Raw genomic sequence first — 24,908 nt, 5'->3', positions numbered from 1 at the left:
AATGCGTAAAAAAAAATAAATGTGCAATTAATTTGTAAGCTTAATATTATATGTATGAAAGTGTACACACAGAGGCATTCCATGAATAATGAGGGATAGAGAGAAAATGGGAGAGAGAAGGAATATGTCCACTTTTGGGTTTTCAACTTCAGTAACAGAAAATTATTTTTTGTTCTTCCAAAGTTAATTTATACTTAAATCATAATATGTAATCATGAAGTATCCCAACGTTAGGTAAACAAGATATATAATATATATAATGGTCTTTCAGGACAAGAGCTGCTATGTCTTCTCAGCAGGGCAGACTATTCTTTTTCACAAAAAAATTAATTTTATTGTTGTGCTTCAATGCAAATTCTCAGAGGGGAGTAGCTGAAAAGAAATGCTCCTTCTTATTTCATTAAAAATAATAAAGCGCAGAGAATATTTCATCTGAAATACCCCCCAACCCCATTTTCATTAACTGCACTATTCTAGATGTCAACTCTCTGATTCAGAATTGGAAAGGGTACGTTTTAGAGGGCTCTAAATCTTTGATTTCAGAATTACATACATGATTCAAGTCCCTAATTACCTCTAAATTCATATCTACTCTACTGAGCAGGTGCTTGGAAAACGATTTATGGAGGTGACTCAATTGCATTCATAGACCTATTTAGGTTTTGCTTCCTCAGGGAGGTCTCTACTGACCATGGTAGCTACCCTTTCATGGCACTCCAATTCCCTCTGCAAGCCGTCTCATGGAGCATACTTCACAACCACTCGATATCTGTCTTTCCCACGACTGTCTGTTCCACAAGGTCAAAGGCTGAGACTGTTTTGTTTCCATGCACAGCCCTGAATCTTAGCTCACAGATGGGAACTAAGGGTGCTTTTAATTACACATTACTATGCAGGATTTTATTCAAAAATATAAGCTGACCAATGAGAAAATAAAAATGGAGCTATTGATGACAACTCCAGCCCTTCAACTAGTTTTCTCCAGCTAATGATTAAAACACTTCTTTGAAAATTACCAGAAATAAATTGGAAAAGAACAGGAAGGCCATGGGAGGTGGTGTCTTTGCAAAGTCACCTGGCTACTCTCATCTGGCTGAAATAGGCTCATGTATAGCTCCTCCTTGTGTAGCTTTTGAATCTGTCTACACGGCTCTCTACTCATCTCCCAAGCCTCAAATCATAATTCCAAAATCCTCACCATCTACACTAACCACCTAACCCTGGATTCTCCAAATTTCTCGTCTTCTAGAATATGTGAGTTATTCTGACCATCCACAGCCTTTAATTTCCTTTCTCCATTAGTAATTTCTTAGCAATAATCGCGCCTCGGGTAAACCTCATTGGCTACGATACTGCCACTGCACAAAGCTTCCATTAGTAATTTCTTAATTGTGTACACATGTATATATGGTAATTTCTTGATTGTATATACGTAAACACACAAACACGTATATATGTAATGTTATGTTCTATATTAGACTATACATCTTTTAATAATGGGAACCATTTTATAATTTCTTTTTTCTTACCTGCTAACTTCACCAAAGCCTAAAATGGCTCACAAGGCAATCAAAACATATGGCCAAAAAATTACTGTAAGTGAGTATACCAAGCTCCATGGAAAATAAAGACTTTCAAAAGTTTCTGGTCATTAGAAATTTTTCTGAGAAAAAAATATAGATATGTACTTGAATAAATTAGATGGAGACTGCAATTAGTCATACAGTTCATTTATTTTGGACCTTAAGTCTGTTTGGTACTTGAATCCATTTAGAATCATTTGGTTGTTTGATCTAGGAGCATCTTCCTGCATTTGGATTATACAAATGCTGAATTATTACCCTTTCAGGACCATTTGCAATTTAATTATTCTCAGACAGAGCTTTAATAACAGTGTATATAAAATAAATATGCAGGATTTTTGTCCAAAGCATAGTAAACTCTTCACTCAAGTGTCATTTTCCTTAATCTGCCCCTCTCTACTTTTTCCAGTGAGGAGTTAATTGAGTTTCTCACAATCTCGTGCCTAATTCCCATGCCAAATCATTAAAGGCTCAATAACTGCTTGAATAGATTAGAAAACCACCCTTTGCTGGATCCCCACAAAAATGTTTTTGTGACAAAACCCTGTTGCTGCAAGTAACACATTCAGTCTTAGTGCAAAAGTCTTTCTAAGACACTCATGGAAAGAATGAAACAAAGTGTTTCAGCGATCATCCCCAATCTGAAAGTACCAGAAGGCATCAAGTTGAATGACAAAGTATAGTGAGACTGAATAAAAAGGAAAAGTCTGATCCAAAGTATTTACCCTCTAAAGTTGAATCACATGAACCTGCTCCTGTTTCAAGTATGCTCTGCAGTTTCCATTCAAGCCGCTCCTTTTGTATAACGAGTAAGGAGAAAGAGAAGTACATAAACACAGCGATGCTTTGAATAAGGACTGAATATAAAGACATCTGTCGTCTAACATTTTGCAATTGTGCCTAATAATGACACACCTCCCTCTGTTTTTTCCACAAGAGTCAAGGATGAGTTCCTAAAGGAGCCTAGGGTAACAGCTTTCAACATTTTGTGTTAACAAGTACCTTGCCTTTGTGCATTTTAAAAGAAGAGAGCTAGGATTTTTTTTCTAATAGCCAGTCTCCCACCAACCCCCCCCCCCCACTAGATCAGAGAAAGCCACCAGGTTAGCACAGAATTTTTCTAGGGGAAAAAAAAACCCTCTATGTTCTTTGCTTTATTCAAGGTGACTTCTATAAAGTCATTTCAAGGTTTTAGAATCACTCCAATGACTGTAGCTATTCAATAGGTATCAAGCTGTCTTAGAGTAAAACAAGGGACCATTATTTGTAAATCATTTTTGTGCAAACTTCAATACCACAAAATGAGACTTAGAATACAATGTGCTGCAATTACATTTAAGCTCTAAATCAAATCATCATGACTCAAAGATATAGATAGTGTAGCCTACCTCAGTGAGACCATTCTTCTTCCAGGGGCATTCTCCACAGCTGGAGCCAATAGTCATGGAGGAACAGAAGACAAATGTTCTAAAATATCTCCCTAAATGTAGACCATGTGGGGACTTCAGCATCAACAGTAAGCGAGAGCAACTATCAAGAAGAGACTCCACCACAGGGTGCCTCATGGCTCAGTTGGTTAGGCATCTGACTTCAGCTCAGGTCATGATCCCACAGTTCTACGAGTTCAAGCCCCATGTCGGGCTCTGTGCTGACAGCTCAGAGCCCAAGCCTACTTCAGATTCTGTGTCTCCCTCTCTCTCTGCCCCTCCCCTGCTCGTGTTCTGTCTCTCTCTCTCAAAAATAGACAAACGTTAAAAAAAAATTTTTTTTAAAGAGAGAATCCACCAAACTAGAATCTCTGAGAGACCTATCCATAGCACTGTACCAGAGAGGTTTTATTTAACATTATGCTCAAAATAAGATTTTATGCTAACATAATAAATTAATAGAAATAAGCACCTGATCTATTTTAGGGTTATATTCATTAACTTTAAGGAATTTCATATAAATTAAATGAAATTTTTGCTGCAAAGTTTACTTTTACTTAAGAAAAGTGCCAATGTGCCAATACCTTCCTCCCTTGGTGCCTCACATCCTGTAGTAACAAGGATAATCGTGGTCTGCTTTGGATTGTAGGGAATTAAATGCATTGGATTTCACAAATGCCAACATACACGCAGTCTATTATCCCTTGATATATAAAAGAAGACAGCAGCTCTTTGCCATGGAAGTGGCTGAAAAGGCTACAGGTGAAGTCAACAGAAAGAAAACGTATAGGGTTTGTATAGGATTTTTCTTTTCTTTCAAATGAAGAAGGCATGCATCTACTACTACCCCAGCCCAAAATGTTAGAATACCAGTGTCAGAGGCTCTAGACTAATCAGTTCTAGATGGAGAAGAAAAGAGCTGATTGTAGTATTTGTTGATTCTGGTGTAGGTACTTCTACTCTGGCCAATTTCACGTCACCAAGTGATACCAATCTGCTACAAAATTCTTGATCACCTCCAGCAAGCCAGAATCTAAAGGTGAGTGTACACTATAATCCCTGTTTCTTTAAGTGGACAGAAGCAATGGTTTGAATATTAGATTTTTCACAGAAGGCCAAAGAAGGGGAGGGGGGCCAAACTTCTGCATGTATGTTAAAATTAGAAAAGATAATGCAAAAAATTTGGCAAAAAATGACTATACAGTGATCCCTAAAATATTTGCTTGTCATAAAAGAAAGCAAAGACTATTTTCAGTGAAATGCTACTGTGAAGCTCAGACTACCTGGGGATTGAGGACTCAGCACCCTCTGATGGTCCCTATCAGTGCCTCTATCTGGAGCTAGGCAAAAACAGGAAACAAGTTTAGCATTTAGAACAGGACCCAGGTCAAGACTGGAGAGCCAGTAGCTGAAGCGACCCAGATACATGAGGTCATAAGAGAAGACAATGAAACAACCAGGATCTTATTCCACAGCCTAAGTCCCTGAGGGAAAATCGCCAGGACACTTGTAAGCTCAATTAACTAACTACAATGGGGGGAATCAGAATAAACTATGTATTTTTTAATCACAAGGGAAAACTACCCTCTACATCTCCCAGATATTCAAACACTTCATCTCTCTCTCTATCAAGCTAACAATGCTGGTATTATTTTGTTATTAAAAATGATGGGGCACCTGGGTGGCTCGGTCAGTTAAGCGTCCAACTTCGGCTCCGGTCATGATCTCGTGGCTCTTGAGTTAGAGGCCCGTGCTGGGCTCTGTGCTGACAGCTCAGAGCCTGGAGCCTGCTTCAGATGCTGTGTCTCCCTCTCTCTCTGCCCCTCCCCACTTGTGCTCTATCTCCATCTCTCACAAGTAAATAAATGTTTTTAAAAAAATTTAATTAGCACTTACTACATGATTATTTTTCATAGGCATAATGGCAAACTTTGCCTTAATTCTCTCATGAGATATAGACTTTTAAATATTCTGCGTTAAGCACACACACACACACACACAAAACAAAAACCTGAAACAGAGATATGATTTTTCTCAAAGCACCAAGTATAAATTAAGACAGCTGCAGCTGTGGGGCACCTGGGTGACTCAGTCAGTTAAGTGCCCGACTTCAGGTGATGTCATGGTCTCTCAGTTCATGAGTTCAAGCCTCACATAGGGCTCTGTGCTGACAGCTCATAGCCCAGAGCCTTCTTTGGATTCTGCGTCTCCCTCTTTCTCTCTCTGCCCCTCCCCCTGCTCATTCTCTCTCATTCTCTCTCTCATTCTCTCTCTCTCTTTCTCTCTCAAAAATAAATAAACATTAAAAAAAAAAGACAGCTGCAACTTAAATCTGGGTATCACTCCAACACTTGGGCTTTTCATGATTTTACTTCCTCTCCTCTATAATCCCCTTTGAGATAAATTTAATAAAACTAAGAAAAATCAAATATATACATTTTTTTGTTATTTTTTAACATAATGTAAGTAACCTTAAAAGTAATTCTAACTAACATGAAACCCAATGTTTAAGAAAGCAGGATAAGTATAAATAAAATAAATATACTAATGTCTAAGCTGTCTGGCCAGCTCAGTATTGATAAGCAAAACAAAGTGTCTCATTCTGTAAGCCAAAAAGTAACCTTCACTCCATGTATGCTAATTACATCGACATTTCATACCCAAATGTAATAATAAAATCAGCTTGGATTCATTATTCCCAAAACTATTGAATCAAGCAAAAGAAAGCAGCTACGGAAATGGCGAGCCATAGCCGCTGACAGAGACTTGTCTTCATGTGACACACTCCTTTAGAAGGCAAAACTTGTCGATCACACAAAGCTAAGTTAAAAGCAAAAATTAAATCTGGCTTTCTGGGCTCTAATTCTTTCAATCTAGCTTCCTCTAACCAGGTTCAGAGACAGTATTGCACTTCCAATTCCCATTTTTTTCCCTATCTTGGAAGAAAAGCATGTTGCCTTCTCTGTTTCAACAGACCAGTCAGCATTCATGCTACAGCACAATCATGCCAGACTGGCATTACCCCTTGTCTAGCCACCGTTCTTCTCAGCCAGCAGCAAGGTCTTCAACTCAAGACAGATCAAATTCATCTTTCTCTTCCCAATGACTAGCAGAATGAGTCCCGTAAGAGTGTTATAGGCGTTGGGATAACTAATGACTATTTTAGGTACAGTTTTTTAGCTCATGTACGTATAAAAATCTTCTCTCCCTCTGGCCCCACACCAGAACCTCCTCCAAACGAGTCTGGATAGCATTTTGAAGCTTTAAACAAAAACTTTAGAAGGACGATACTTCTTCAAACTACCTTGCCCTCCCATCTCACCATCCCCATCTCTCTGCTCAGCTAATTACCTCCCCTGCAGAAGACCCTACTTCTGGCTGGATAAAATTCACTTTTTGCACCTTGAGGGATAAAGGCCAAATGTTTGGTGTTGCTCTTCTGATCTGCAGAATAATTTAGGTCTCTTTTATGTAATAAATACTGTAAACCATATACTGATATTGTTTACTTTCCCTGACCTAAATTGCTGATTAAAGGCCCAATTTTGTTAACTTCTAAGTGCAACACTCTTGTTAGAGAAATACTACAGTAATTGCAACAAAGTGAAAAATGGACCCAGAGCTTTATTTGTATTAAATCCAAAGTAGTTCATACATTTAAAAGAAATTGAGACAATATCAACTGAAAAACTGAATTTCTGAGCACAAGCATCCCATTGGTCCTTTTCCCAGTGGTCCAATCCCCTTACTCACTTGATCCTATATCTCAGTAAAGATGCCACAGATGATTTTTAGAAAGAGGTAATATAGAAAAGGTAAATAATAATGTTATTTCTCAAGTTTGCAGTTCTGTAATAACCACAGTTTCAAAAAATAAGGCAGAAATTAAGCTGGTTTCAGAATTATGGGTTTAGCTGGTGCTAGCATTTAATGTGGCCAATTATTATTTAATAAGTTCCCAAAGCTATATATAACCTAAAGAATGGTATACACCATCACTGGATTTCAATATTCAGTACCAAATAACATTTAAAATTCATTAAGAGATGTAAAATATTAACGTATGAACATTTTTAAGTGTTTTTATTGATTGCTCAATTATCTTTACTAAACCCTTCAAGTTGCTCTAGAACAAATTTTCACTGATGGAATATTAATATTTCTGAGGGAAAAAAGTAAAACCCTCTAAATCTATGGACTGTTTTATTGCTAAGTAAATGACATCCAGTTCCTCCAGATACAGAAACAAGCCATACACATACAAGGAGAGGAAAAGTAGGCTGCAAAATCAAGAGGACATTAATTATGCACATAAAAATTAGTAAACATGTTTCTGACACTCAATGTACCATGCCACAGAAACTTCAATATCTACATTTGTATACCTGAATTTGACAGCAATGGTAGAATAACATTTTTTCATCAGTAATACAAGAGTGATTTTTTTTAATAAGTAAATAATGCAGTGGACTTGTATGTAATTTCCATTGCTTTGACATTTTTTTAAGTAAATGGGAACAGGTATTTGATGAAACAAATATTCATGTATGTATCTCACTCTTACTAAGTGTAACATACCATGGTAAGAAAATGCCTGCAAGAAAGGATGAATACATGTTCTCACCTTGAAAACCTGAAAGTAACCCTCGGCCTTACTAGGCAAGACAGCAGTTGATTCCCAGATGTGTAGACACCCAAAGAACCAACTCCTACCTGGTCTAGCCCAGGTTAAAGTAAAGCAGAAAGCAGGAAAAATGACCTGAAGAAAATAAGCCCTTGGTTAGTGTTTGAGCAGAAGATAATTAATGCCATTTCTCTTTGAAGAATAGATTAGTCTGCACTTTCTAAAATTCCAGTTTGGGGGGGTGGGGGGGGCAGTAGAAATTTATTTTGTGTTAAAAAATCTGCCTGAAGTGATCTGAATTATTTTTATCTCATTTTTAAGTATCTTCATTTGTTGAAATGAAAGTTTAATGTTTTGTATTAATTGTGACCACAATACATCAATCATAAAATGGCACTGTACTAAACTGAATGGTAACATGAGGAAACACACCCTGCCACAATACGTTTCTAGGGTAAATTTCATCTTTGGGGCATCAGAGACAAGGTATTTAACAAAGAGTCCAAAGATGTGGACTAATTAGCTCTATGACTAACATGGTATAAAACATTTGGGCCTCAGTTTGCTCACTGGAAAGATGGTGGACATCAGACAGGGGATGTAAATTTCAAAGAAGCTGAGAAATCATTCATTCCTTTTACTCTTCATTTTACAGGTTTTGTAATGTTCAAAGACTGCCCCTATTTTTAATTTTCCCTTGAATTTTTAAATTATGTGATCCCTATTTTACATTTCTTTTATTCTACATCAAAAAGATGGTATCTCATTAGCAAAAGGATGCACAGCTATAGAGGAAACCTATATATAAAAGTTAAACATCACACAGAGACAAACCAAGAAACAGACTCTTAACTATAGAGAACAAATTGATAGTTACTATAGGGGAGGTGGGGGAGGGATGAGTGAAAGAGGTGATGCAGATTAAGGAGTGCACTTGTTGTGATGAGCACCAGGTATGTTATGGAAGTGTTGAATCACTAAATTGTACACCTGAAACTAATATTACACTGTATGTTAACTAACTGGAATTTAAATAAAAACATTAAAAAAAAGTTAAACATCAGAGGTTGGAAGATGGTGGTGGAGGAGGAGGAACCCAGGCTCAGCTAGTCCCATGACTACAAGATAACTATCAAATCATCCTAAATACCCTAGAAACTGACTGAACACTACAAGAACAAACTCCATACCTAAAGGTAGAGAAGAAACCTCATGGAAGAAGACAAGAAATGTTAGACACAGTTTGAGAGAGAAGTGGATTATGGCCACTGCTGTGAGGAGGGAGCCACAGTCATGGAGAAAAGTGAGAGACAGACTAACACACAGAGGAACACACAGCAAAAGTGACTCCCCACAGCAATTGGCTTGGAAAACAAGAGGGGCTGAATTTCATGACTCTGGCAACCAGCAGCAGTGAAAGGTTCAGCAGGCCAACTTGGGATAGGGCCCAGAGGGCATTTCACTATTCTCTGAGAAAAGGCAGGCAAAGAGCCTGCAGACATACAGCATGGAAACAGTGATCTGAAGACTGCCTGGGACAGAGTTGCGATGTTATTTGCTAATCTTAAAGCTTATCTCAGAGAGAGTGTTCACAGAGAGACCTCTCAGGGAAAAAGGAACTGGCCTGCATCATCTCCACCCCCCATCCCTCAGGATGAGCACAGGACCACCCTCAGGAACCAGCAGAGCAGGGACATTCACTACCTAACTTGCTTACACCAAGCCCTGACCCCACACTCTGCTGAAACCACCTTTTCCAGTCACACTTGCCTCAGACCCAGCACAGCAGGTCTCCTCTCCCAAAAGACCAGCCCAAACCCATGCCAACACTGCGAGCCCCAACATGGGAGCTTTGCAGAGGCTTTGTTCCTGCCGTGGTAGTTACAGGTCTCATTTCACAAATATACCAGAGCACACCTAGTAAAAATGCACCATATTCAGGCAAAGGACCAAACAATGCCCACAACAGGCAAAGAGATACTTTGCAAAGGAGTAGCCTGAAGGATAAAGCAGACAGGAGAAAACATCAGAGTACATACAGCACACACTAGGGACACTCCTGAAAGCACCACGCCCTAGGTAACAGGGGACACCACACTTCATGGCACTACAGGACTCTTTTCTTTGCCTTTCTTCTAAAGAACAGGAGATGCAGCTGACTTCCCTAACACAGAGAAATAGGCAGAGAGACTTAAATAAAATGAGAACAGAGAAATTTATCCCAAATGAAAGAAACTGACAAAGCCACAGCCAGAGATATAAGTGAAACAGATATAAGTAACATGCCTGATGGAGTATTTGAAGCAATGATGATAAGGATATTCACTGGACTTGAGAAAAGAATGTAAGACATCAGTGAGAACCTTAACACAGAGATAACTAAGCAGAGATAAATGATTCAATAAAGATGAGAAACACACTTGATGGAATGAAGAGCAGGCTGAAAGAAGCAGAGGAAGGAATTAATTACCTAGAAGAGAGAGTAATGAAGTAATCAAACTGAACAAAAGAGAAAAAAGAATTATGCAAAATGAGAATAGACTTAGGGAACTCAGTGACTCCATCAAATGTAATAACATTCATATTAGAGGAGTCCCAGAAGAAGAAGAAAGAGAAAAGGGGACAGAAAATTTATTTGAAGAACTAACAGCTGAAAAACTCCTTAATCTGGGGAAGGAAATAGATTTTCAGAGCTAGGAATCACAGAGAACCCCCAGCAAAATAAAATCAACAAAAGCAGGAATGCCTGAGTGGCTCAGTCAGTTAAACATCCAACTTCAGCTCAGGTCATGATCTCACAGTTTGTGATCTCGAGTTCTACCTACATTGGGTGAGCTTCAACCCCACTTTGGGTGAGCTTGAGCCCTGCTTCGAATGAGTTCAATCCCCACTTCAGACTCCACACCCTCTCTCCCCTCCTCTCTCTCTCTCCCTTTCTCTCAAATAAATAAATAAATAAATAAATAAATAAATAAATAAAATCAAAAGCATATCCACCCCAGGACATACTGTATTAAATTGGCAAAATATAGTGATAAAGAAAAAAATTTAAAAGCAGCAAGACAAAAGAAGACACTAACATACAAGGGAAAACCCATAAGTCTAGCAAGGGATTTTTCAGCAGAAACTCTCCAAACCAGAAAGGAGTGGCATGATCTACTCAGATTGCTGAATGAGAAAAATCTGTAGCTAAGAATATTCTATACAGCAAGGTTGTCCTTCAGAATAGAAGGAGAGGCAAAGAGTTTCTCAGACAAACAAAAACTAAAGGAGTTTAGGACCACTAAACCAACCCTGCAAAAAATATTAAAAGGGACTCTGAGTGGAAAGCAGAGATGAAAAGTGACAGTATGATGGTGGGAAACACAAATGCAGTAAATACAAATATCTCTGTAAAAGTCATTCAAGGAACTCACAAAATAAAAGGATGTAAAATATGACAACATATACCTAAAATGTGGGGAGGAGTAAAGAATGGGTTAAACTTAGATGACCATCCATTTAATACAGACTGCTATATGCAGAAGAGGATATATACAAACTAATAGTAACCATATATCAAAAATATATGTGCAAAGAATAAACAGAAAGAAATCTTCTTTCTAGATAGGTCTCCTGAAGCAAGGGAAACAAGCAAAAATAAACGATTGGGACTACATCAAAATAAAAAGCTTCTGTTCAGCAAAGAAAACAATCAACAAAACTAAAAGGCCACCTGTGGAATGGGAGGAGATATTTGCCAATGACATCTCTGGTAAAGGGTTATTATCCAAAATAAATAACTTATACAGCTCAATATTCAAAAAACAAATCACCCAATTAAAAAAATGGGCAGAAAACATGAATAGACATTTCTCCAAAAAAGACGTACAGATGACCAACGGACACATGAAAAGATGCTCAACATCACTCATCATTAGGGAAATACAAATCAAAACTACAATGATATATCACCTCACACCTGTCAGAATAGCTGACATCAACAACACAAGAAACAAGTGTTGGCGAGGATGCGGAGAAAAGGAACCCTCGTGCACTGTTGGTGAGAATGCAAACTGGTGCAGCCACTCTGGAAAACAGTATGGAGGTTCCTCAAAAAGTTAAAAATAGAACTACCCTACAATCCAGTAATTGCATTACTGGGTATTTACCAAAGTATACAAAAATACAAATTCAAAGAGATAGATGCATCCCTATGTTTATAGCAGCGTTATTTGTGATAGCCAAATTGTGGAAGCAGCCCAAATATCCACGGAAAAAGAGGTGGTATATTATACACACACACACACACACACACACACACACACACACACACACACCATGGAATATTATTCAGTCACAAAAAGAATGAAATCTTGCCATTTGCAAGGACATGAATAGAGCTAGAGTGTATAACGCTAAGTGCAGTAAGTCAGTCAAAGAAAAATACCATATAATTTCACTCATATTTAGAATTTAAAAAACAAAATAAAGGAGCAATGGGGGGAAAATAGAGATAAATTAAGAAACAGATTCTTAATTATAGAGAAAAAAACTAATGGTTACCAGAGTAGAGGGCAATAAGGGAATGGGTTAAATAGGTGATGGTGATTAAGGAGTGCTCTTGTAATGAGCACTGGGTAATGTACAGAATTGCTGAATCATTATATTGTACATCTGAAACTAATGAACACAGTAATTTAAATCAATCAATATTAAACATCACTGGTATAGACAAAAGTATGTAAGAGACATTACACACTGACAAGAAATGAAAATTTTAACAAAGAAGGAAGAGGGGAAAATAAACAATATTTCTGTCCATCCCTATGATGTCTCTCATGTTTAACTAGGCTATCCTATAAAAAGGCACTGGCAGTATTCTTGGGCATGAATTTATATTTCTTTCTCAAACATTCCAGAAGTTGCTTTCAGCTCCAATTCCTAGGACAACCATGAACACTGTGGAACTTAAACGAAAAGCAGAGGAACCCCACTAGATCTGCATTGTGTGAAGACTCTGTTTTACATTAATTTTTCTGAATTCGTTTCACATCTTATGGAACACTGCCAGCCTCACAATTCTAGAAACGGAAAGTCTTCTGCACATGACAAAGGTAAATAAGCAGTTTGGCCTTGTTCCAAGTGACAAAAGATAATCTAATCGCTGTTATAATTCAGTATGGGGGCTTCTTTTAATTCTCCACAAGAATATCAATGAAAGCATTATAATTTATTACATATAAATAGAATTATTAGAATTTAAAATTAAATTATGAAAACTAACTTAAATTCCCAAATCCCTACTCATTAAATTTTAATGCTTTTTGGTTATAACTTGAATATTTACCAAAAATCCCAAATTATTTCTATAGGAAATCACTAATTTTTTTGCATATCTGTAAAACTACCTTAATGTAGTAAGCAATGATAGGATTACCTTATTAATGTTTCAAAATAAGTTATCCACATTATATTACTTAGAGTTCTCCAGGAAACAACCAATAGACTGTATATATAAAGAGAGAGAGATTTATTTTAAGGAATTAGCTTATGCCATTGTGGAGGCTGACAATTCCAAAATCTTCAGGGCAGGCCTGCAGGCTAGATATCCAGAAAAGAGCTGATGCCACAGGCATGCATCCTAAGGCATTCTGGAGGCAGAATTCCCTCTTCCTCAGGAAACTTTAGTGTTTCTCTTAAGGCCTTCAGCTGATTGGGTGAGGTGTACTCACATTGTGGAGGTAACCTGATTTATTCAAAGTCTGCTGATATAAATGTTAATTGCATCTAAAAAATACTTTCATAGCAACAACCACACTGGTTTTGAACCAAACATCTGGACACCAGAGACTCGCCAAGTTGACACATAAAATTACCCATCACACACACATTTTCTTATTAAATAATTTACGGATACAGGCAATCTATCTACTGTATATAGTAATCACACCACTGTGAGCCTTCTCATTTTTCATTAACTTATTTTACATTTTTAAAATCAGTTTATATTTCATACTATAACAAGTTGTAAACATAGGGATTTTTGTAAGTTGAGCGCCCATTATATAAGCTGGTGTTCTTTTCACTGACTCCACTCTCCAAGAAGTCTGGATTTCATGATCAAAATCTCCCACCCAACCCCAGCCAGTCAATGCACATTGTCTGTCCTTCACTAGCAATTTCCATTCTTGTTCTTCCAGACCCCCAAATTTTCCTAACCTTTTTTCATTAAATTTTTATATTTTTATGTGACTCTTTTCTAAGTTCTCTTTTTCTTGGAACTAAGTTTTCTCTATTCAACCTAATGTATTCTAGAGCTTTATCCAAAACCAGTTTGCAATTTCAAATAATTACCTTCCTATGAAAATCATTCAGGCTTTAGCTACACGGGTAAACACCAACTTGCCCCACCTGTGAATCCTTATTATCACCCTATCTTTGATGGGTATGTAATTGCCATATCATAAAAACATAAGTGGTTAAGGTAAAAATGTGTAAATGAATGAGTCAGCTTTTCTTTACTTCCCCATGGTGCTGGGATAAGGAGCAGCTGGAAATACAAGGTACAATGACTGAACAAACATAACTTATCCTCCACAAGACACTATTACACAGGATATCAGATCAAAAGTCACTAAGGTATTTTCAACAAATCACTCTCTTCCAGAAGAAATAAAACAATCCATTATAACAACTTTACTGAAAAAGTTATGAAAGTTAGTAAACTCCTTAAAAACTAAATCTCCAGATTGTGAGAGAGTTATAAAAGTGTTGTGAGAGCATGGCATTGTGAAGAGCACCAGGACTAAACTCAGATAGTGTGAGCACCATTTACAGATTTATAATCTGCTCCTTGTGTGGCCTAAGATGCCCCTGTCCCTTAGGAATCCAAAACTCTCCATTTATTAAAATGAAATACTATAATATTTTGCCTGAATCAATGTGTAACTCTTAAGAGTCCATTGTTTTAGTTTTCTATTTTAAAACATATATTTTTCTTAAAAAGTTACATTTAAATAGGGTGCCTGGGTGGCTCAGTTGGTTAAGCATCTAACTCTTGATTTTAGCTCAGATCATGATCTCACAGCTTATGAGTTCAAGCCCCACATTGGGCTCTGAGCTGATGGTGCAGAACCCACTTAGGATTGTCTCTCTATCCCTCCCTCTCTGCCTACTCTCTTTCTCTCACAAAATAAATAAATAAACTTTAAAAAGTTACATTTAAATGCATGTTTTTATTTTTTAACTTGCTTCAATGAGGTATTATTTGCATACAAAATGTTATAGATATTTAATGTATAAAATTTGAGGTGTTTGGTGATGGATTTATATCCATGAAAGCATCATCATTATCAATGCTGTAAGCTTACCCATCACCTTCAAAAGTTCCTTTCTAACACCTGTGCTTGTTCCTTTTGCGATAAGAGCACTTAACATATGAAATATTCTCTCAGTAAATTTTTAAATATACAATTCTTAATCATAGACCCTTTGTTGCACAGATCTCCAAAACTTTTTTGCATATCCAATAGTTTCTATGCTTTGACCAACATCTCCCCATTTCTCCTCCCCCCGCCCCATGCGCCCTTGGTGACCATTATTTCACTCTCTGTTTCTAAGTATTTGATTATTTTAGATTCCACATATAAATGAAATCATACAATACTTGCCTTTCTGTATCTAAATTATTTCACTTAGCATAACGTCCTCCAAGTTTATCCTTGTTGTCACAAATGGCAGGCTTTCCTTCATTTCTAAGGCTGAATAACATTCCATTTTGTGGAGGTGTGTGTGTGCACGTATGTGTATATACATGTATATGTGTGCATGTATCCCACGTTGTTCGTTAATTTCTGGTAGTCCTCCATATAAAAGAAATCTGTAACATTCACCAGTTCTTTTCCAGAGACTTCCACCTGGTATTCATGAGAAAAACTGGGGACAAGGGAAAAAATGACCCACTGTCAAAACATAAAGTAGACAATAAAACCGTAACTAGAGATGGCTGTAGCGATGTTGGAACTATCAGACCAGGACTTTTAAAAGAACTATGACGAGTATGTCAAGGGATCCAGAGGAAAAAAGTAGATAAGAGTCATGAACAAATAGAGAATTTTAGCAGAGAAATAAAACAATATATGTATATAATCTTCTATAGCTATCAATTTTTCCAAATTTTACCAATTAACAATTTTTCTAATTTTTCCAAAAAATATTTAATAATATGGAGAAGTAAAATAAAAAACAACTTATATATAGTAGGCTTTCTACATAAAGGAGTATGTAAATAGAAAAAAATGATGAGATAAATGCTTCAAATCATTAGGAGTTATGTAGGAATGGTGTTGTTACAAATCATAATAATAAACATAATCTTGTCTTACTTAGGCATCTATCACCAACTGGGATCAGAAACTGTGTGACCAAATTATTAATTTATTTCACTTCCAAAGATTTAATACTGTGTACTCAAGCTTCTTTGGATATAGCTGAACTAGAAATTCTTTGGATATAGCTGAACTGTAAGAACTAGAAATTCTTATAAATTATACATTAATTATTAAATATTACTTGGCTATATGCCTGATATAAGGCAAGCACACAAATATAGTAAAACAGATCATGGCTAGGTTTAAACCATTCCCAAGTAATTACATACGGCTTTGAAGAAAATGTTATTTTAGGAAAGAAAAGAAAGCCAAGCTGGAAATATAACATAAAGCTTTTTTTTTTTTATTGAGCATTTAGTGTTATATTAATGTTATTCTCATGTAACATGAAAAACAAAGTCTCAAAATGAAATATTGCTTGCTTAGGACTCTAAAATGAGGTTATTAATCATATCTACTTTTTATGAATATATATTATAGCATAATTTTGTAAAACAGTGAAATTTTTCATAAAAATGCCTATGAAAATACGAATATCTCACTATTCCATCTCTTAAAATATGAATGTTTAAGATTTCTTTTTGAGCACATTTAAAGATCTAACTGAAGCAACCTGGTGAAACGTACCAGGACAGTCATTGCTTTGACATCTTTTACATTTATTTTTTTACATTTCTTTTACACTGAGATGTGAAATGAGTTAAATACTTTTTTCCAATCAGTTATCTGAAGCACATTTGGCGATTAATCCATCTTTTTTCAAAACTCATTGAAAATTCCACCTTGACCAAATATGCACACCACATCTCTTATATTGCCTGACAAAGGATAGGCACTTAACAAATGCATCTACTAGCCCTCCTTCTAAACTGAGCTTAACCTTGCTTTGGTATCAATTCCATTGTCCCTATTTTGCCTGCAGCCAAAATAACAAAACTTATTTAACAAAACAAAATGCCTTCAATTCCTTCAGTCATTCTTCACAAGGCACAATTTTGCACTATAAAGCCATCATGGCTTCCCTCCTTTTTATAAGCCTTAATTGCCAGTGTTCATCTAACAGGGTGGCTTCTTGGACAGACCATTTTCTATCAAACATGTTTTCTCAATTGCTAATGATCAGGAAATAGCATCCTCCCTTGATCCCAACATTTCACTTCTAGAAATGCAATCTAATTTTGTGTTAGCATTTTTTTCACATTCAATTCACACTATGTTGAACTAATAAGTTTTGTCATGAGCAAAAGCCATGATTCTTTTCTTATGTGGACTGTGTTTAAGCCCCATCTTCTCCATTTTGAAAATACAAGGTATTTTGATCATCTGATAATAATTTTTTTAAATGCCAAAAATCTAAAAATGAGAAAGGTCACATATCACATATCTTATATTTTTACTGTCTCTTTCACTCAAATTCAAGACACTGTCTAAAATGTTTTTAATCTTTTTGAGTATAGTTGCACATTACATTAGTTTCAGGTATAAAACATACTGATTCAGCATCTCTGTATGTTATGCTATATTCCCCACAAGTGTTGCTACCATCTGTCACCACACAATGCTATTATATCATTGAGTAAATTCCCTATCCTAGACCTTTCATTCACATGACTTATTCATTCCATAATTAGAAGGCTTTATCTCTCACTCCCCTTCACCCATTTTGCCCATGCCCCCATCTCCTTTCCCTCTGATAACCATCAGTTCTTTCTCTGTATTCATTCTAAATCTGTTCTTTGTTTGTTTATTCATTTTTTTTTAGATTCCACATATGAGCATATGAGTGAAATCGTATGGTATTCGTCTTTCTAAAGCTGACTTATTTCACTTAGCGTAATACCCTTTAGCTCCATCCACGCTATTGCAAATAGCAAGATCTCATCTTTCTTATGGCTGTGCGATATCCCTGTGTGTGTGTGTGTGTGTGTGTGTGTGTGTGTGTGTGTGTATCATATCCTCTTTATACATTCACTTATTGGTGGGCACTTAGCTTACTTCCATATCTTAGATGTTGTAAGTAATGCTGCAATAAACATAGGTGTGCATTTATCTTTTCAAAATTTACTTCCTTTAAATACACATTGTTCTAGGGGCGCCTGGGTGGCGCAGTCGGTTAAGCCTCCGACTTCAGCCAGGTCACGATCTCGCGGTCCGTGAGTTCGAGCCCCGCGTCAGGCTCTGGGCTGATGGCTCAGAGCCTGGAGCCTGTTTCCGATTCTGTGTCTCCCTCTCTCTCTGCCCCTCGCCCGTTCATGCTCTGTCTCTCTCTGTCCCAAAAATAAATAAACGTTGAAAAATATTAAAAAAATAAAATAAAAATAAAAATAAATACACATTGTTCTAGACTTACAGAGTAAGTTTTAAGACTAAAAATTATTTTAAAGAAAGTTATAGTCTTTTTTAATAAAGTACATTCTCAATGTTTTCAATATTCATCTCGATTTAAACATTTTTTCATATGCTACAAGAGAAAAGTTTCAGAAAATGATATACAGTAAAATTTCATTTTGACATATGGGTGCCTTTCAACAAGCATACATGTATATGAAAAACGAGTATACACACAGTTGCTATATTCTATATTCTGCATATACATACATATATATTGCTATATTCTATATTCTATATATATGTAACGTACAGAGCAAAATACTCCGTGTAGCTTGGGGCTAGGAAGTGGAAATTAAGAAACAAAGGTCTTGTCATTTCTTCTGCTCATTTTTTTCTTATAGTGGGAAAGTTTTGCTTATATAATAGTATTTAAACTCTTACTTGAATAACAGCTACAATAAGCAAATATCAGTCATTTTAATAAGCAGGAAAAACTCAGAACATCATGTTTCATAACCTAAGTTATTAACAAAAGTCACCAAGGGATGATCTATTATATTTTTAAATTTATATTGACATCAATGTGCTTTTACTTTAAATATGCTTTAAAATATTTTATTCAAAGTCATTTTTTCTATCACTCAATTTAAATCTTTTGCCTTTCTCAAGCACTCTGGTTTCAGAGTGTTTTCCACTTCGTCATATGGAAGTAAATTTGACTTATTCTTTGTTAACTACTTTGCTTCTATATTATCCATAAACTCAAAGAGCTTATTGGCACATAGCTCTTTCATGCTTTCAGAATTTTATGCAATTTTGTGATATCTTGCAGTATTCTGTTAATAGGATGAGCAAGAGACAATCAAAATAAAATATTGGGAAACCAGACTACACTGCAATAGAACAGAGAAACTCATTACTAAAGCCCATAGAAACAAGAGAGTAAGATTAATGGTCTTACACATTAAATAAAGAGGGTAAAACACAAAGGATAACAATTTTTCATTTTCTTTTCATTCTTAAATACATCTGTTTTGCTTAGAATTACTTTTATGAGTCTCTATTTAAATTGATAAAATAATTACTCACCTTTAAAGAGTAACAAGTTTATTTCTAAGAAAAAATGGAATGTAGTGAAGGAGTGTGGACTTGGGAATCAGAAGATCTTGGCTTAAATATGCTACTTACTTACTTATTTACTCCAATCCCAGGCAAAGAAATTCGCTTCTCTGATCCTCATTTTCTGTTCTATAAAATAAGAGTAATAGGACATATGCCTAATAGAGTCGCTTTGAACTGTTAAATGAGGGAAACTATGCAAAGCCCATATCACATAATAGTTACAAAAACCTTAGCGTTCTTCCTTCTTTCATAATAAATCCTATTCTACAAAGAGAAAGCTAAATAAAATATCAGCACTTTTACACTGCTTGAAACCTTGTATTATCTGAGTTAATTAAAAGACCGTATTTGAGAAGATAAGAGTATCTGAAAAATAACTATCTCTTTTAAAAATGACTTAAAGGTGAAAGAAGTTTCCAACTATGATGGCATCCTACAGAGAGGGAGGCAAACCATAAGAGACGCTTAAATACAAAAAACAAACTGAGGGTTGATGGGGGTGCAGGGAAAATGGGTGATAGGCATTGAGGAGGGCACTTGTTGGGATAAGCACTTGGTGTTGTATGTAAGCAATGAATCATGGATATCTACCCCCGAAGCCAAAAGCAAATTGTATACACTGTATGTTAGCCAACTTAACAATAAATTATATTAAAAATAAATAAATGAACAAATAAATAAATAAACAAAATGGCATCCTAAATGCATACATTTATGGATTTCCCCTCCCAATGTCTCACTAAAATGACAGTGAGGGAAACAAAAAAGAGCAAAGGACAAAGAATAAGAAACAACAGCAGATAAGAATGGTTAACCAGGGGCACCTGGGTGGCTCCATAGGTTAAGTGTCTGACTTCGGCTCAGGTCATGATCTCACAGCTCATGAGTTTGAGCTCCACATCAGGCTCTGTGCTGACAGCTCAGAGCCTGGAGCCTGCTGCCGATTCTGTGTGTGTGTGTCTCTCTCTCTCTTTGCCCCTCCCCCTGATTGCAGTCTGCCTCTCTCTTTCTCTCAAAAATAAACATTCAAAAAAAAATTTTTAATAAAATAATGGTTAACCAAATGTTGGGAGAGGGAAACAGAAGGGAAGAATGGTAACTGACTTAGAATAGGGCTAGTTTATTTTCATTTTTATTTTGTGAAACTTGAACAGATATGAGTTTCATATCTGGATTAATGTGCTATAGTCCAGAGCTAGAACACAGGGGGTTAAAGGTCCAGAAAGTAGAAGAGGACATGGGAACATAAGGCCCCCACCAGCCTATGTGTTTAGAGAAATTTGGGGAGGGCCTGTGGACTTCCATGAATGGTAAAACTGGGTTCAAGTCAATTGCATTCAAATATCTCAGTGACAAGAATAGTCATCCAATTATTATACTATATATTCTTAGGTCTGTTTCTATATATTCTTAGGTATTGTTCCTTGGTGGGAATCCTCCCCAGTACCCATCTCGTGTGTGTGTCCAATGTTATCAAAAATAGATCACTGGAGGGGCGCCTGGGTGGCGCAGTCGGTTAAGCGTCCGACTTCAGCCAGGTCACGATCTCGCGGTCTGTGAGTTCGAGCCCCGCGTCAGGCTCTGGGCTGATGGCTCAGAGCCTGGAGCCTGTTTCCGATTCTGTGTCTCCTTCTCTCTCTGCCCCTCCCCCGTTCATGCTCTGTCTCTCTCTGTCCCAAAAATGAATAAACGTTGAAAAAAAAAAAATTTAAAAAAAAAAAAAAATAGATCACTGGGGCGCCTGGGTGGTGCAGTCGGTTAAGCGTCCGACTTCAGCCAGGTCACGATCTCGCGGTCCGTGAGTTCGAGCCCCGCGTCCGGCTCTGGGCTGATGGCTCGGAGCCTGGAGTCTGTTTCCGATTCTGTGTCTCCCTCTCTCTCTGCCCCTCCCCTGTTCATGCTCTGTCTCTCTCTGTCCCAAAAATAAATAAACGTTGAAAAAAAAAATTAAAAAAAAAAATAGATCACAAGTAAAAATAAGGATTTAATATCAGGAAGAATCAGATGGCCAGATTGGCTGACCAATGGTCTTATTCTACTGCCTGGCATAAGAGACATCTCTATTTCTGTACATTCTGTCATTTAGTCATCAAATATTGAGTAAATTCTATGTGTCAAGAACTATTCTAATTTCTAAGGACACAGTATCAAATAAAATAACGTGTCCATCTTTAGGGATTTGCATTCTGATGTTGAGAGAGAGAGAGAGAAAATAAACACATTAAAAATAGGTCAATGCTGTTAAGTAAAAAAGGATTATAAATGGTGATCAGATTGGCAGTGCAGTCTATTTGATATAGAATAGAGAGAAAACACTTATCTGGTAAGCTGGCACGTGAGCAAATAACTAAGAAGTTTAATAATAATAATAATAACAACAATAATAATAATTGAAATGAGGGCATGATCCAAGAGGATATCTAAGGGGAAAGTTTCCTAAGAGAAAACATTAAGGCACAAGTGAAACACAAAAAGGAGCTCATAATACAATACGAGTAATTGACTGCTGTCACAGAGCTCACTTCCCAGAGATAGAGACAGACAATGAATACAAACAACATGGGTTGTTGGACAGGGTAATTTTTACAGAGAAAATGAATGCAGCCTACTGCAATGGAAAGTGACCCAGTGTGTCTCTTTTAGATTATGGTACTAGGGAGGACCAGTCTAAAGAGCTGAGATTAGACTGTCAGGAATGCCTGCCCATAACAGAGCTGCCTCTGAGAGGTGGAGAAAGAGTAACTGACAACGTTAAGCCTGACACAGAGACACAAAGACAAGCCTGACAGCAGAAAGAGGTAACCAAACAAAAAGGGCTAAATGGAAAGCAAGCTCATGTCCATGCCATTGCAATTTACAGGGTTCAGTAGAAATGAGGAAGGAGTTATTAAAAAAAAATCAAAACAAACACGAGCCATATGCAAAAAAGAAGTGATGAGGCAATCCTCAAATCATGGAATCTAAAATGGTAAGAATAGCTGAATCTTCAAAACACACTGGATGAGGAAATTACAGCAAAAGAGACTAAGAAGAGTATTGAGAGAGTTAGGAAAAACCATGGTGTTTTTCTTTTTCTTACCTAAGTTTCATCCTTGACTTTCTCCTCCTTTCACATTCTTTCCCTCTCATTACAAGTGTTCACTTCCTTGCTCAGGACTCAGATTTTTGTCTCCAAAGACCCAAACATGTATTATCAATTGAACATCTCTCCTTGCAATAATACACTGATCCATCAAATCTGACCAGATACAACTGGAACTCATCATAGCCAACCCTCTCTTCTCATCCTTGGATAATAACAAGCATCCAGTTACCTGAGGTAGAACCCCAGAGCCACGTTTGTCTTTCTCACCACCCACCTTGTAGTCCATAGATTAACATGTCCACCAATTCTACATCTCAGAAGTCATCTTTGGTCCCATTTCTCTTCATTTCCTCTAAAACACCCTGAGTTCCTCCCATTAACATCAATTGCCTGAGTTACTGAAGGAGCTTCTTACTTGGCTCCCCTACTACTACACTGTTCACCAGTCACACATCCTCCCACCCTTCTAGGAGTTATCTTTTTAAACACAAATATGATTCTTTTACTATTATGTGGAAAAACATGTTCCTCCAGATTCCTCAACCTACATTTCTGCCCTTTCATCTCCCCATGCACTAGGCTGCCCTACCCTCAGTTCACACTGGAGTCATGGTGGAGTCCCCACTTCTGCTTCTAAACAAACCATCAGGGGCGCCTGGGTGGCGCAGTCGGTTAAGCCTCCGACTTCAGCCAGGTCACGATCTCGCGGTCCGTGAGTTTGAGCCCCGCGTCAGGCTCTGGGCTGATGGCTCGGAGCCTGGAGCCTGTTTCCGATTCTGTGTCTCCCTCTCTCTCTGCCCCTCGCCCGTTCATGCTCTGTCTCTCTCTGTCCCAAAAATAAATAAACGTTGAAAAAAAAAAATTTTAAACAAACCATCAAACCATGGCTCAAAACAGCCCTTAACCTCCATGCATCCACTTCCCTCTGCCTGCAGGTAGGTTGCTCTTTTTTCTTTATTTGTTCAGTCAGTAAGTTAATCAACAAGACATGCAATTTACAATCCTGGGGGCATCAGGAAAAAAAGGTAGAACAGTAGATAAAACAATATTTTTTAATGTGATAAACATAAACAAAAAAGGAGGGCTTTCAGTGGGAATCTATGAAAGCCAAGACCTCAACAATGAAAGGAAGTAGCCAAGATAGAAGTGAAGCGGGGAGGGGAGGGGCAGCTAGAGTGAACATGTATCAAGCAGAGGAAATAGCCTAGAGATGAAAAAGAGCCTAGAGGCAGAGTGAGGAGTTTGAATATTAGTTTATGTGCAATTAGAAATCATTGGAGAATATCAGGCAGGGGAATAAACCTTCATATTAAAATGAAAATTGGGGGAAATAGCAGAAATAATGTATTCCCATTTTTACTTTAAACAGATGAAATTCATCTCTTTATGAATGTTGACACTGAGGCCATCAAATATGATCCCAAAACTGTTGCCCTGCTTTCTTCACAGAGCAACAGCTCCAGTTTGTTACCTTCAACTCTTAACACTGTGCCTCAGTATATGTGACTTAATCAAGAATGGCCATTGATTTGCATGGACTAATTTGTGCAGATTAATTTATACATGGTTAGGAAAAGGAGTATATTCTGCAATTACAAAAATCAAGCTGAATGCAATAAATATATGAATTTAGAACATGAATGGGAGAAAAGGATATTTAAAACAGCTAAAAAATACTGTATCATCCCTCCTAAAGAAATTTGAACAAGCAAAGAAATAATGAGCCAGTAGGCATAGAACATTACAGAAACTCACACAGTTGCCAGGCCAGACTAATCTGATGACATTTTTTTCTTTATGGTAGAGAATTCACTGGTTGAAAAAAAAAAAACAGAAGCATAAACTATAGCTGACTTCAGTAAAATAGTTGACACATAACATACAGAAAGATGTTAAATAGTTTGTTTGGACAGATAGATGATTAAAATGACTCAAAGCTAGATCTATGTATAAAACTATAAAGTATAATTACAAATGGCCATACTTCAAGTAGTTATAACAAGTTTGTTCCACAAAGGGCCATTAGAGGACAGAAAGAATTATATTATTTATTAACATATATGTATATATACGTGTGTGTATATATATATATATATATATATATATATGGAAAAAAATAAGCAAAACAGCAGTAAGTATGTGAGAAAAGAGAGAGTAAGGGAAGAGGGAAAATTGGTTGTTAAGGACATTTAGAGTCAGAAGACCCAACTTCACATCAAGACCATGCCAAGTATTTACCAATTATCCCTAGAACACATATGCTGATACAGTTTGTAATTTTAGTTTCAAGTGTTTTTATTCCTTTGCAGAATGTAATGTTGCTTTAAGAATTTTTTCTTCACACTGCACTTCCCAACCATATTA

The 24,908-nt window shown here is 36.8% G+C and overlaps 1 non-coding gene across 1 annotated transcript; it reads right to left on the bottom strand.

The window, feature by feature from the left end:
• Positions 1 to 1,229: 1,229 nt before the first annotated feature.
• On the bottom strand, positions 1,230 to 1,370 carry LOC115526080. The gene has a single exon (XR_003972532.1). It is a non-coding gene; the product is annotated as a U4 spliceosomal RNA (small nuclear RNA).
• Positions 1,371 to 24,908: the final 23,538 nt, after the last annotated feature.

Source organism: Lynx canadensis, chromosome A1 (genome assembly GCF_007474595.2).
Source record: "Lynx canadensis isolate LIC74 chromosome A1, mLynCan4.pri.v2, whole genome shotgun sequence".
Taxonomy (NCBI): Eukaryota; Metazoa; Chordata; class Mammalia; order Carnivora; family Felidae; genus Lynx; species Lynx canadensis.
The sequence above is the reverse complement of the archived record's forward strand: the minus strand, read 5'-3'. Positions and strand labels throughout refer to the sequence as shown.